Source organism: Ruditapes philippinarum, unplaced genomic scaffold (assembly GCF_026571515.1).
Source record: "Ruditapes philippinarum isolate M1 unplaced genomic scaffold, ASM2657151v2 ctg68_1_1_1_1, whole genome shotgun sequence".
NCBI lineage: Eukaryota > Metazoa > Mollusca > Bivalvia > Venerida > Veneridae > Ruditapes > Ruditapes philippinarum.
Window position 1 is genome coordinate 288,440 of NW_026860464.1, and position 13,601 is coordinate 302,040.

At 29.8% G+C, this 13,601-nt stretch overlaps 1 protein-coding gene across 6 annotated transcripts in view; it reads left to right on the forward strand.

Annotated features, from left to right (window-relative positions):
- LOC132760160 (Na(+)/H(+) exchanger beta-like) overlaps positions 1 to 13,601 on the forward strand; it is a 133,078-nt gene that overhangs the window by 72,852 nt on the left and 46,625 nt on the right. For 2 of the 6 annotated variants that reach the window (XM_060752068.1, XM_060752075.1), the window contains exon 1: positions 10,913 to 11,127. The exons of 2 other annotated variants lie outside the window; for them this stretch is intronic. The gene's annotated coding sequence lies outside the window, so the exon portion shown is untranslated. Of the gene's footprint in view, positions 1 to 26; positions 51 to 80; positions 165 to 10,912; positions 11,128 to 13,601 lie in introns of those variants that run through there. 2 more of the 6 variants (XM_060752072.1, XM_060752074.1) reach the window with 2 other exon arrangements.

The following is a 13,601-nucleotide window of genomic DNA, read 5'->3' on the forward strand; positions in this document are numbered from 1 at the left end:
GAATTGCTGTAGTGTGGTTCAGAATTGTTTACCTATATTTTTCTCTACAGGTAAGAACTGTAGGTGTATAAAGACAGTGCACTGCCGAATGATCTCTATAATTGACTACAATAATGTTAATTTGGAAGTATGAATTGCAATTAGTGATTTATCTCAGGAAAGAAGTAAGTGCAAAACTAACACGTGTGCTATATAGCATATTTATTCGTTAATATCTCTTCCGATATACATATATCATATTTTTTTGTAAAGGTTTTATGTCAGATAATGTATTTTGCTAGAATGCGAATTGTTACTTATATACATGTATTGTATTATCATTATTGCAATAGAGAATGGAATGAGTGTGAACAGTAAAAAATAAGGAAATATTTGAGTAATAGTTATAACTGTTTTTACATTTATAAAATGATTATTATAGGTTGTAGTTGTATTTTTGATTTTTACTTCTTTCTACGTTTTAAATAATATGATTTATTTCTGGTATGAGAAATTAACAGTAAAATACCTAAATTTTGAACTTTTAAAAACGTATGGAAACTATTGAACTAGACATATGCTAAACGTATTGTATAAAGCATACTGTGACCTGTACAAAAATAAAAGATATGCATGTTTGTTAGGCATATTCATAGGTCGTCGGCGTTCAAAAAGAGCGTATTTTGTTCAACTTAAGAAATGTTAACGCTATATTGTTCGAATTTCTAACATAACTTTTATAAATGTTTAAGGCATTGCTATAATTAATTGATGTTGTTGTTGGCGTGCAAATGTGGCAAAACTTACAATTTTCATTTATTTTAAACACCGTTAGATATTTCTATTTTAACATAAAATGTATTTATCTAAGTCGTTATAACCCTTCATTTAATTAAAAGTCATTAAGATTATGAATTTATTTAGCAATACAGTATTAATATGGATATCATGCAATGGAAATATTCTGACCGAAAACTGTATAAGGTCAAAATATATTGGGAAAAATTGAATGATTATAAAACCATAACGACCATCTTAGTTAGGTTTTAATTTACCTTCCCAAAAGAGATCGACATGTTGAATTTGCGTATCATTATTTATTATGCACTTTTAAATCATTAATACAGTAACAAACATCGTGATATGGAAATATTGTAAGCGCCAAATGACTACATAGTACATTTAATCTATTAATCGTCGAATTCCTAAAACAATCATTTCATCATGCAATTATTCTATAATATAATGTATATCATTTGAATAGCCTTAAATTTGGTATAATAATCATCCTTCGCAAACAGTGTTTAACACTTTATTGTAAGTACACACAATAAGTCAAACCATTATGTAGATACCCTTTGAATGCTATTTCATATGTAACATATTGATAAATTAATGTATTGTTAGAATGGGATAATGGTTAATCTTGTCATTTAAGCTAAATATATACCATCCTCATATAATTGTGCAACTATTCTCATTGAATGGCAAGATGTATATATTTATAAAAAACTTCAACACCTTACTATACGACCCTAATAGTTCAATATTAATTTCAACAATGTCAGATACTGTATACAATAAGATGTACATTACATACCACAATGGCAACCTACTGCAAACCTAAATACCTTTTGGCAACTTGTAATGGGAGAACAATTTTCCAACATTGTATTGTATAATTATTATTCCACAACCTAGATACGCTTGCCTTTTTCACTGGAGGTAAGGAAAATACTGGTACACGCAACTGTTTGATGTAAGTAATGATAGCATTAGAATGAGGAAAGATATGTAAGATAAAATACATCGTATACAATCAACACTGATTGGTTACATGGTTACATGTGATAAGTGAATTACCCTAGACAATTGGAAGTCTGTATTTACAAATGCGGTATGTAGTGGATGTGTTTATAAATAGGTTTTATATATAAGTGGATAGATTAAATTTTATACTATGTGTTATGTAAATAAAATTGTCAATTAAAATTTATTGAATTGTAGAGTTAATATTTGTTTGTAAACATATATAAAGAGCAAAATTCACTTTGATTTGAATAAATGATATTAAACAAGAATAAGAGAATAATAAATTGATCAAATATAAAACAAAACAAAATAATAAACACTGTGTTGTTATATCAATATTTTAATAGACTTTTGTCACAGCTAGTGACTAAGGAGTATACATTGTTTGAAAAGTAGATGGTCTATAATAATAAGAGATCTGAAATTCCACTTATACGTATTTAGTACGTTGATAATATTTAATATCATATGTAATAACAAGGCATTGTTATGCTCATTGTAGTTCAGTTCACGTTTTCCTCAAGATGACGATATCGATATTTTATCTCTGCTATTAACGTAATTTGTCAAGCATATTTGAATATTGTAGATATATGTGCACGTTAATTGTAGCACAATTAGTACAAGGTTCATAATCAGTTGTTAGAAAATTAAGTATTGGTAGTAGTAGTAATCTTTATTTACATCTCATCATTGTACAGACATATACAAAATGTTAAAAAGTTACAGCATAAAAGTACAATGCCACTCCAGCATGGATTTATAAGAGATGAAAAATCTATATCATATAAATATATATATAAATGCATAAATCATTAGAGTGATAAAACTGAGAAACCGTTGTTATACATATACTAATAAAATGAAACATCGTGACTACCTGAAAGAAGCAATTTAAGATAGTAAGCATACAACAATAAAAGTGAAAAATCGTATATAAATAAATAAAATAACAATTTATTTCAGTTAAAAAATCAAATAAATAAGAATAGCTGATAAGAATAGCTGTAGAATTTCATACACATGTGAAAAATATGAATATTTACATGTATAAGAAGCTATTTATATTATCAAGTCGGCGTCTTTGTAAGTTATTAAAACATATTTTGGCATAAATACATATTGATGTTTGAAAAAATAAAACAGTATTTGTCATCATTAGACAGTGTCGAAAAACCGTTACTTAAGGAACGTGCTTTAGCCAACAAATCCCGCCTTTTATCATTGTAAAAAAACAATTCAAGATGACATGTAATTCATTTTCTATGTGTCGGTATTGCAAAAATGACAGATCCTGGCTTGCTCTGGTAAGCCTTCATACCCCCCCCCCCACCCCGCTTCAATCCTTGTGGGAAGGACGCCAAAACGGAATTCACAGAAAGCAGATCTATGACTTGGTGGTAATACAAGTTTACAGTATTTCTCTATTTTACACTTACTTTTTAGTTTACTATACACTCGTAATTTATTACGTCCACGACCAGGGGGTCCAACAACATTGTTGATTTTGTTATAACAAATACTTAATGTTTTCATTTCAACACCATGAGCAAAAAAATGAGATATAGGATTGATAAAACTGGTATACAAATGTAAATCATTGACATCATAATAACTTCTAACATGAAAATACCAGTTTCTAAATGAGCGACTAACTTTATTATAAGACCAGAGTACCAAACGTTGGTATGTGACTCGAATACTCTCACACATTTATACTAGGTTTATATCAAACAATTAGCAAACGGACAAATGGGAATGAAAACATACAAAATATTATGATTCAATTAAAGTACACAATCAGATGTGTCTAATTAAATAAAAAGCATTAAGCTATATCAATTCTGTCTGCAGTGAAGAATTTAAATCTAAATTTAAAAATCCCCTCTGTAAAAGAAATATGTTGGTATATTATTCTTTTGAGCGAACGGCACGATATTTTTGCTATTTTAAAATAGCAGAAAAATTCTTTGTTCCGGAACATTTTATCCTGTTAAGGCACTGTTTCAATTTGTGTAAAATAAAAGTCATTCGAGACTTGACCATCAGAATATTATTAATAAATTCAGTGTATATCAGGGCAGGGAAAACAATTATTTAACAAAGTAAAATCTCGTAATCGATGGAAAAATCAATGTTAACAATGTTGTTAGATTTCTTTTCCAAGTATTGTATTGACATTAGGCAAACAGGTTATACTTCCTATATTTGTACATTTCAGTCTTTTCATCAGTGTTCTTATATGATTATATTCGTTTTTTATTATTTCTATTCAGTCACATCGCAATGTAATTAAACCGGAAATTTGCCGTGACACAAACTAAGAAAATTTAAAAGTTGCTTTTCAAATTACCGGATAACAAATACAATAGAGCAATGGAATTGTACCAAGGTAAAAAACATCTCTATAAATGTTATAAGAATCCCAGAACTCTATATTTACGTCCAGGAACCTCTGTTTCACAAAATTTGAAATAAGATTTTACGGGCAACGTTCTATACGGAATCGTCATTGCTGACTCGTGTTCAAGGGTGATATAACTAAACAAAACTAGCGTACTGTTACTGTTACCCGAGTTTATTCAATAAAAGACATGTGTATAATTTGTTGAAAGCTAAATACATGGCATCGTGTAATGGTTGATTTTAACGTAAATATATCAACATAAACAGCTTCACTTCGATTCAAGTACGTTATTAAAATCAACAGTGCTTCGATAACGGTACATGAAAGTTGACAAGCTATTCTGAATTTCCATGTTATTCGTATTACAAGAAGAATGTTTTACAAACGTTCATGTAAACAGTTCACACTATAGCTCATTTATGAACAGCCTTTGTATTACGATAAAATATTTCATTTTAAGCATTGTGCATCTTAATAGTTTCTTCTACAATGTTGCATAGTTGGTCGCAATTACAAACATTGTTTTAAAGTAACGAAACGATTATTTTTATATTGCAATTGGTTATCTTGTAATTTCAGTGTCGGTTTTGTTTATACAAAACGTTTTATTCATAAGCACACATAATAACGCAAGTAGCACATGACTATTCCAACACTGAATTATAAGAGACTAGTAATACATCGTAATATCAACACAAAATATCATACGAATTATAATACATAAATATCTAGTTAAAAATAATAGCTATCTTCGCAATAAAAACATCATAAATGAATGAAAAGTAATACTAGTATCACTATTTACAAAGTACAATAAAACAAGTTTCAGTCGCCAATGTTTATTAAATTGACTTTGAAATAAGACGAAGACGAAAAGAAGAAAAGAACATAAAAAATACATTACCATACAAATAAAAGACAAGCATATTAATTATGCGGAACAATACAAAACCTGTATTTATTAGAAACACCGTCTGCCTTTTAGCGAAATAGGAGTATTTATAGATAACAAAATAGTAACTGCAGGTTATCATAGTTATTATTTTGTTTGGACAACTAGTAATAGGTAATACTGCTAACCAACTGTTTCGATGATGCATGTTGTTGTATAGTTATCATAAAGAATTATTGAAGGCATTGTAATACAATTATAAAATGGATTGACCACATGTACAGCTTACTTTATAAATAAAGTGCGTTTTTTAAATGTTGTTGAATTATAAACTTGCAACGACGTCCAATATAATTTCCACTTACATGTTTCAAAGTACTGTTCTAGCTGCCTGTGTGGAGCTCAAACTTTGCCATATATTTATCGTTCAATTTATTCCAATTTCAACAAGACAAAGTATTGATCTTATTAGCAAAATCGCAGAGTTTATTTCTGAACATTGTGACTGTTTTATTTATGATGAATATAATGATCATATCCGTGTAAAATATCTTGTGTCATATTTCATCGTATTGAAAACACATTTGAAAACATCATCGCAGAAAGGGTAATGCGAATTAAGTAAATGTGATCAATTATTTTCAAGTCTGCTATTTAACTTTTGTATATTTACACGCGAAGCATTGATATTTGTTTTTTTGTTCTGCAATTGATATAATCCTAATTGAATTAAACTGAATAAATGTGTTTAAAAATGAATACGCAATAACGCTGTTGTGAAGTGAATATTTATCAAGAAAAATTTGCAAATCTCACAGTGAACATAAGATAAATAAAATGTGACTAAGTAGGAAGGAATGACTGATTTATTTCATTTAAAAAAAATTAAAAATGTGATATTTAAATAATTGTAGTTGGTGATTAATTTTTAAAAGAAGAAAACAATTTCGACATATTATGTTATGTTTAAGATTCAGTGTGGAATGTGTGTACACAATCAACTTTTTGTCTCGTTATGTGTACATGCAGAGGCTATTTTATTTTTAAAGATCTTGTAACGCAATTTCTTTATGGTTTTATATCATAAATATTATGCTCAAATGAAGATTTATCAATATTGTAAATTCCAAAAAGCTTTATTTGTAAAGATATTACCGAATTTATATTTCATGTAAATAAAGGGAGGTAATTAGAAATTTATTTTCTATTAAGTCTAAGCCAATTTTTTCAATAAGAAATGAAAGCATATGTTTTTTTAATGATTACATATAATGCGTTTAAACATATTTAACATATGTTTGGATGTTCGGAAATTGTTTTAGAAGCATAATTATATACATATATGAAATTTTACCTAAGTGTTGTTATCACATTAATTACAACATACAGGATCTGTAAGGCGTTAACATTGACTTACACTGCATTATATTACAAACTATGTTGTTTTTTATATTCACACTTGACAGTCTTGTTTGCACGTCTGTAAAGTTATCTTTCAATTTGCTCAATATGCTATCTGAAATATGTTATATGAAAACTGACAACATGGAATAATACTGCTAAGGTTATGAATGCCCATCATATGAGCCACGCCATGACAAAACCAACATAGAGCGTTTGTGATCAACATGGATCCAGTTCAGTCTGCCATCTGCGCAGTCTGATCAAGATCCATGCTGCTCGCTTACAAACCTAATTACAGGTTGAAAAAGTGATAGTGAACAAAATGGATCCTGATCAGACTGCACGGATGCGCAGGCTGGTCTAGATCCATGAAGGTTGCAAACGCACTATGCTGGTTTTGTCATTGCGTGGCTCATATGCTAATAATTTAAGGTGAAAACGTTCGCAAAGCTTTTCCCAGCAACATCTTCAAGTGTATCAAATACTTAAAACACAAAAGAAAATAAAAACTAACATATATTCAGGGAAATAAATAATGATTTCCGTATGAGATAACTAACTTGAAAACTGCTTGATCAGGAGTTTCTGTGACGTCATTGTCATCACTTCCTAATGTTTTGTCAGAAAAAACAAATGATACATTCAAACGTGCAAAATTTATTATGGACATTATTTTTGCGTGTTGCACACGATGCAGATCAGTTAAAGATTGTCTGTGTAGTAAAGACACTGTACAAAGTGGAAATATAGTTCCCCAAGTTAAAACTATAGATCAGTCTATAATAGTATTATTAGTAGGAAACAAAACCTTGTATATATTTATCGAGTGACATTATTTATAGACATTTATAATCACTTCATTAAGTGGCATAGTATTTGTATCTATATGCAATGTTTATTAATAGTTATACACGTAGTCATTTTCAAATTTCCACTTAAACAAAATATCCGGAAATTGCGTTTCATCGTATACTTTGTCTAGATGTAGGTTTACGACACGTGTACGTGTTATGTTAAATTATGTTTGTTTTTTACTGAAAAAAACACCTAAGTTCCGAAAATCATAATTAGTTTCAAATGTTAACAGTGTACATGTCAACAGAAACTGTAAAATTAATATGACATTCTGCTAAATAAACATTTACCAAACAAAAGTGCCAATACTTCTTAGATATGATATAGCACTCTCCGAAAATTTAATGCACCAGGAAACATAATTTATTGAATAAATTTGATGTCAATTGTCTCAAGTATTTATTAGTTTACAATGATATGTTATAACTATGTCTGTTGATGGTTAACACTGTGACACGAACAACGGTTTAGGAATTTGTTAAATTCAATGAATTGTGTCTCACGCACATTAAAACATATACACAGTGTTTACATTTAAGTCTTGATGAAAAATTACGGTCCGAGCATTCTCGTAGGCTGCAAGATACAGTGCAATAATATTACATAAATGATTTCCGACGCCATACAAAATAGAACAGAAAGTGTCTAAAAGCTTGTCTGAAGTGGCATAAGATAAATAAAAAGCCGCTTATTCGTGTGTATATATCGTCAGTTCCAATGAAATAAAAAACAGAAACATTTATTTCTAATTTATCATGATAATGATTATTATGTGGTATTTTTTGTTGTTGTTGTTGTTGTTTTTGTTGATGTTTTTGTTTTAGTTCTTAGATTATTGCTATATCGGAAAAGGGTTATGTCAGTTTTATGACACATGGAATCAGCGTTTCAATTGCATAACAATTCAATCAAATAATGTTCAGTGTAGTATAATACATCTTAATTTTGACTGTTTCCTTTTGATATTCGTAATAGCATATCATTCACGATGATAATAATCAATTTGTAACATCTTATATTATCTTATATTTCATCGTTTATTATTAGGATTCCAGGTATGCAGATTCTGTACAATGTCGATGTGTGGCATTCTTTACGCACATAATTGTTGATTTCTTTACAACAGTTTCTAAACACAAAAGACTGAATGTTTTATTGTTATTTTTCTCCCCCTTTGCGGGTACTATGATAACTCGAAATCGTCGATATTAAGTTTTGCGTGGCAGCTGTTTAAAAGTACCCGATACTCCTCTACAGTGTTGTTGAATCTTTTTAGTTACACATTCCAATACTTTTGTCGTTGATGATTGAATCCTGCCTGGAAGTTGTGTGAGATTGCACTTTTCACTGTCTCCCATGTACAAACTTAATCAAACTAGCTTTACAATCTCTAACATTTATTTTTGTATTCCTTGATCCCGAGGGATCCCCCCCCCCACGTTTCTTGAATTGTTAATGATAGATCAATACATCTTTTACCATACATTTTCATCAGCTTGTAAATAGCTTAACTTAAAGCGATGGAAGGCATTTCTTAAGAAAAGATAATTGCATTTCTTATAAATAATAAACACATCAATCAAATACCACTTCCAATATATTTGCATAAATCTTCGTCCAGACTCAATTACCACCGCAGAGCATGTTGTTAAAAAGTACTATAATTGTTTAATAAATAAGAATTCTGCTTGTGTGTATGTTTCAAGGTGGCAAACAAAAATAAAATGATAAAAAAAGAGTTGCAGATGGTTACAATGACAGTTAATGATTATCATGGTTTTAAAAGAGCACCCTGTACTGCTAATATATGAACATTTAGTAACGTAAATGGAATAAACTTGCAATGAATATGTGATATTTCAAAACGTAATATGTATTTAATTTCTTATTTATATATGTTGTTTATGTAAATCATTAACTGCTGTTGAGTGAAAGCACTTTGTCTTCAAAGATATACCGCATAGTGTAAATGGTATTGCAACACACAAGTTCATTTTGATAATGCTTAAACCGATGCTTGGGGGTGGGCGTAAGCTTGCATTCTGGCATAATCAAACCGGGCTGTTACATATTCAATTTAATGTTTTAGGCGTTCTTTAGGGATTTTGTTTTTCTCTGTTTTTCGTGACTTATCTTCCCCTTTGTTCCTATTTTTATATCTTTAATTTACACCCCCTTCCCCGGGTCTCCTGTCCCCTTCCCCTGTGTCCGTTAATTTTGTGAGCCTTTTATTCAATCATTTATTTGTTTTCTTTGAAGTCCTTGTCAGTTACAAATTATTTCCTATTATTCAATCATTTTATTTGTTTTCTTTGAATTCCTTATCAGTTGCAAATTATTTATCATTTCAGTGATTAGCCTGTCCGTGCTCTGCCTTGTGCCCTGTCCTGTTTTTGTGTGGGGTCCGTCTGGGCTCCTTATCACTGGTTCTTGTTGCTGGGTCGTGTGGGGGTTGCGTTCATTGAACGCCGCCTTTACTTGTTGATCTTGTTTGTGTATTTTAAACGAATAATCGATAAAATGAAGCATGCATTGATTAAATTATTTGATTGCAGATACAAGAATTGATTCTGTGTTTATATTTTTAATCCATTGAATTTCTCGTCATTGAAATATTAAAGTCTATAAAATGTGACTTTCTGTCTAATAAAAATCGTGTCAACGTAATTACAATTTGAAAAAGCAGTTGCAAAGCTGGAATGACGCGTTGGAGGGAGGAATATATAACAAACCGAAATATTTCACAATAACAGGAATACTTAAAAGTGACACTGAATTGTAAGTAAGGCTTCTGTGTCGAAAGTTAACATGAACGTAGATTTCATTGCCCTTTAAATATGTGTGTCCTTTTTACGCTGATGTTTATTTATTTATTCATTTGTTTAGTCATTTATTTATTTGTTTTTGTTTGTTCATTTATTTTTTATTTGTTATTTGTTATTTGTTTATTTATTTATTTATTTTTTATTTAATCATATCCTTGAAGAATTTTATACAAGTTTGTATTGATATTTCACATTTATTCAAACCAAATAAAAAAAATGTAACTTATATGTTTATGCGTGAAGGTTTAGATTTCTTTTACCTAAAACTTTTCGTAGACTAGAAATAACGATATCTGCTAAAGCTGTTATTGTCATGCTCGTGGTATTGATCAGTTTTTGATATTAGTTTCTTGTGAAAAGTTGATTTATGCACACGTTTTACATGTATCAATATTCAAACGGGAAACTATTTCGACCATTTTAGTTGTTTAATGTTATATATTCTTTATCTATGTTTTTTTTTTTTTGTTAAAATATACGAATTATTATTTTTTTATTATCTCACGGCGAATAAATACAATTTACAATCCACACATTGTGTTTAATTGTACATAAATATACTAGTAATTGCTTAAATTTTAAATATGAATCGGATTTCAGATAAACGAATTGGTATTTCCTCATACTTGAAACTACTTCACTTAATACGACCGAGTATGCAATAAATAGAGCCTCCAATACAACGAGCGCTTAACATGTAACCGATATACATACCTTTTTGTAAGCAGTAGTGGGAAAACAAAAACAGCTAGGAATTGCTGTAGTGTGGTATATAATTGTTTACCTATATTTTTCTGTACAGGTAGGAACTGTATGAGTGTAAAGACAGTGCACTGCCGAATGATCTCTATAATTGACTACAATAACGTTAATTTGGAAGTATGAATTGCAATAAGTGATTTATCTCAGGAAAGTAGGAAATGCGGAACTAACGCGTGTACTTTCAGAATAAGGTATATAACATATTTATTCGTTAGTATCTCTTTTGATATACATGTATCATTTTATTTGTAAATGTTTAATGTCAGATCATGTATTTTACATGAATGTGTTTTGTTAATTATATAATGTATTTGCATTATTGCAATAGCGGATGGAATGAGTGTGAACAGGTATAATTTAAGAAAGAATTGAGTAATAGTAGATAGTTTCAATTTATAAAATGATCATTATAGTTAATAGTTTTATTCTTGAATTTTACTCCCTTCTACGTTTTTAATAATATGATTTAGTTCTGTTATGAGCAATTATTAAAGAGTTATCAACGAGTTATTTGTTTAATTGGGTTTTTGGTCACACTGACACAGTATAGGTCATATGGTGACGGTCCAGCTTTACTGGTGGAAGAAGATCCCAGGTGCCCTTCCGTGCATTATTTCAGACACGAACGGATACATGAGTAGACCCACCGACGTTCCGTAAAGCTAGCTGGATAGCTTCCTCATATGAAAATTCAAGATCCGTGTCGGGATTTGAACCTACAGCGGTGAGGAGCAAGTGGTTTGAAGTCAACGACCTTAACCACTCGGCCACAGATACCCCTCTATCAAAGAGTTATTTTTTATTATATCGATGTATACACCTAAGGTATCATAAACAGTAAAAGTGCCTAAACTTTTGAACTTTTAAAAACGTGTGGAAAACATTGAACTATGTATAAGCTATACGCATTGTATAAAGCAAACATTGACCTGTACAAAAATAGGAAATACGCATCTGTGTTATGCATATTCATAGGGCGTCGGCGCTCAAAAAGAGCGTTTTATGGTAAACTTATGAAATGCTCAGGCTATATTGTCAGAATTGTAACATAACTTTTAAGTTGATGTTGTTGTCAGAGGGTACTTTACCTGCAAATGTGGCAAAACTTACAATTTTCATTTTATCTTAAACATCGTTAGAAATTTCTTCTTTAACATACATCGTACTTGTCTAAGCCGTTATAAACCTCCATTTAATTACAAGTCATTTAGACCATGAATTGTTCTAGCAGTATAAATATGGAATATCATGCAATGGAAATATTCTAAACGAAATATATATTAGGTTAAAATATATTTGGAAAAAACATTTTGATTGATTATAAAGCTATATCGACCATCTTAGTTATGTTTTAATTTACCTTCCCATAAGAGATCGACATGTTGATTTTACGAATTATTATAATTAATTATGTTGCACTTTTATATTATTAATACAAATCAAATCAAATCAAATCAAAATTTATTTATTGTCGGTATATATATAACATTTTACAAAACATAAGCTATGTATAGCTTTTGACCGACATACATGCATAATGATATAAACATAAAACTCATAAAAGAAGCACATTAAGATATTAAACTTTGAAAGACAAATGGTAAAAGATAAGTTAAATTACTATAATATGGGATGTAGACATTAAATGTTATAATTTAAAATAAAATAATAATAATTAATAAATAGTAATGATATGCTAAGGATATGCTTAAAAGTTCTATACTGTATCATAAGTGAATAAAAAGATATATATCTAGATAAAATGCGGAATATATTAGCACATACATAAAATAAGATTACATTAAAAGTGGGTGGATACTGCTGATCTTGACCCAGGCCTAGCCTGGACTGCTATAAAAGAAAGGAAATATGATATTGAAAATGAAAAGGATCACAAAACTGTTACCACTAATTAGGTTTTATAAATAAAAATCCCCAATACAAAATTTGTAAGAAGTGATCAGCAGCCTCCTCAATAAGCAAACTTCGCAAAAAGCTGACAATAAGCAAACAAAAATTCAAGCATACTGGAAAAATAATACATGTACATAATCATTTATGTTGAGAATATTAACAAAATTTAAGCCAAATGTGAAATAAACAGATACATGTAAGTAAGCAGCAAAACAAAAGAAAGCAGGCAAGAAACAAAACTGAAGATGGAGCTAAACTATAATGCAGGTTTATTGACAGAAAGTACATGAGCAACTCTCTCCATTCCATGCACCAATTAGACTTTTAAATTGGTCATAATTCACTTCCATTCTGAGGTGTTGAGGAAGTGAATTCCATAGTTTAGGTGCATAGGAACGAAAAGAGTTGCTGCCATAACTGGTGGTTCTTACCTGAGGGATAATGGCTACATTTTTATACCTAAAATTAAAAGAATGAGATTTTATATTAACAAGATCATGTAAGTATGTTGGTCCTTGTTTATGAATAATTTTATGAATTTCGAGGGCTATAGTTCTGATTCGTCTTAGTTTTAAATTTGGTAGTTTAGATTTTATTAAAAGTGAGTCATAGTCTGATTGATAGTCATCATAAATGAATCTTAATGCTCTTTCTTGAATTTTCTCTAGTTTTTTTGTGTACATTTCTCCACAGAAGTGCCAGGTGACAGGGCAGTAATTAAAGTTTGATAGTATAAAAGAGTAATATATGT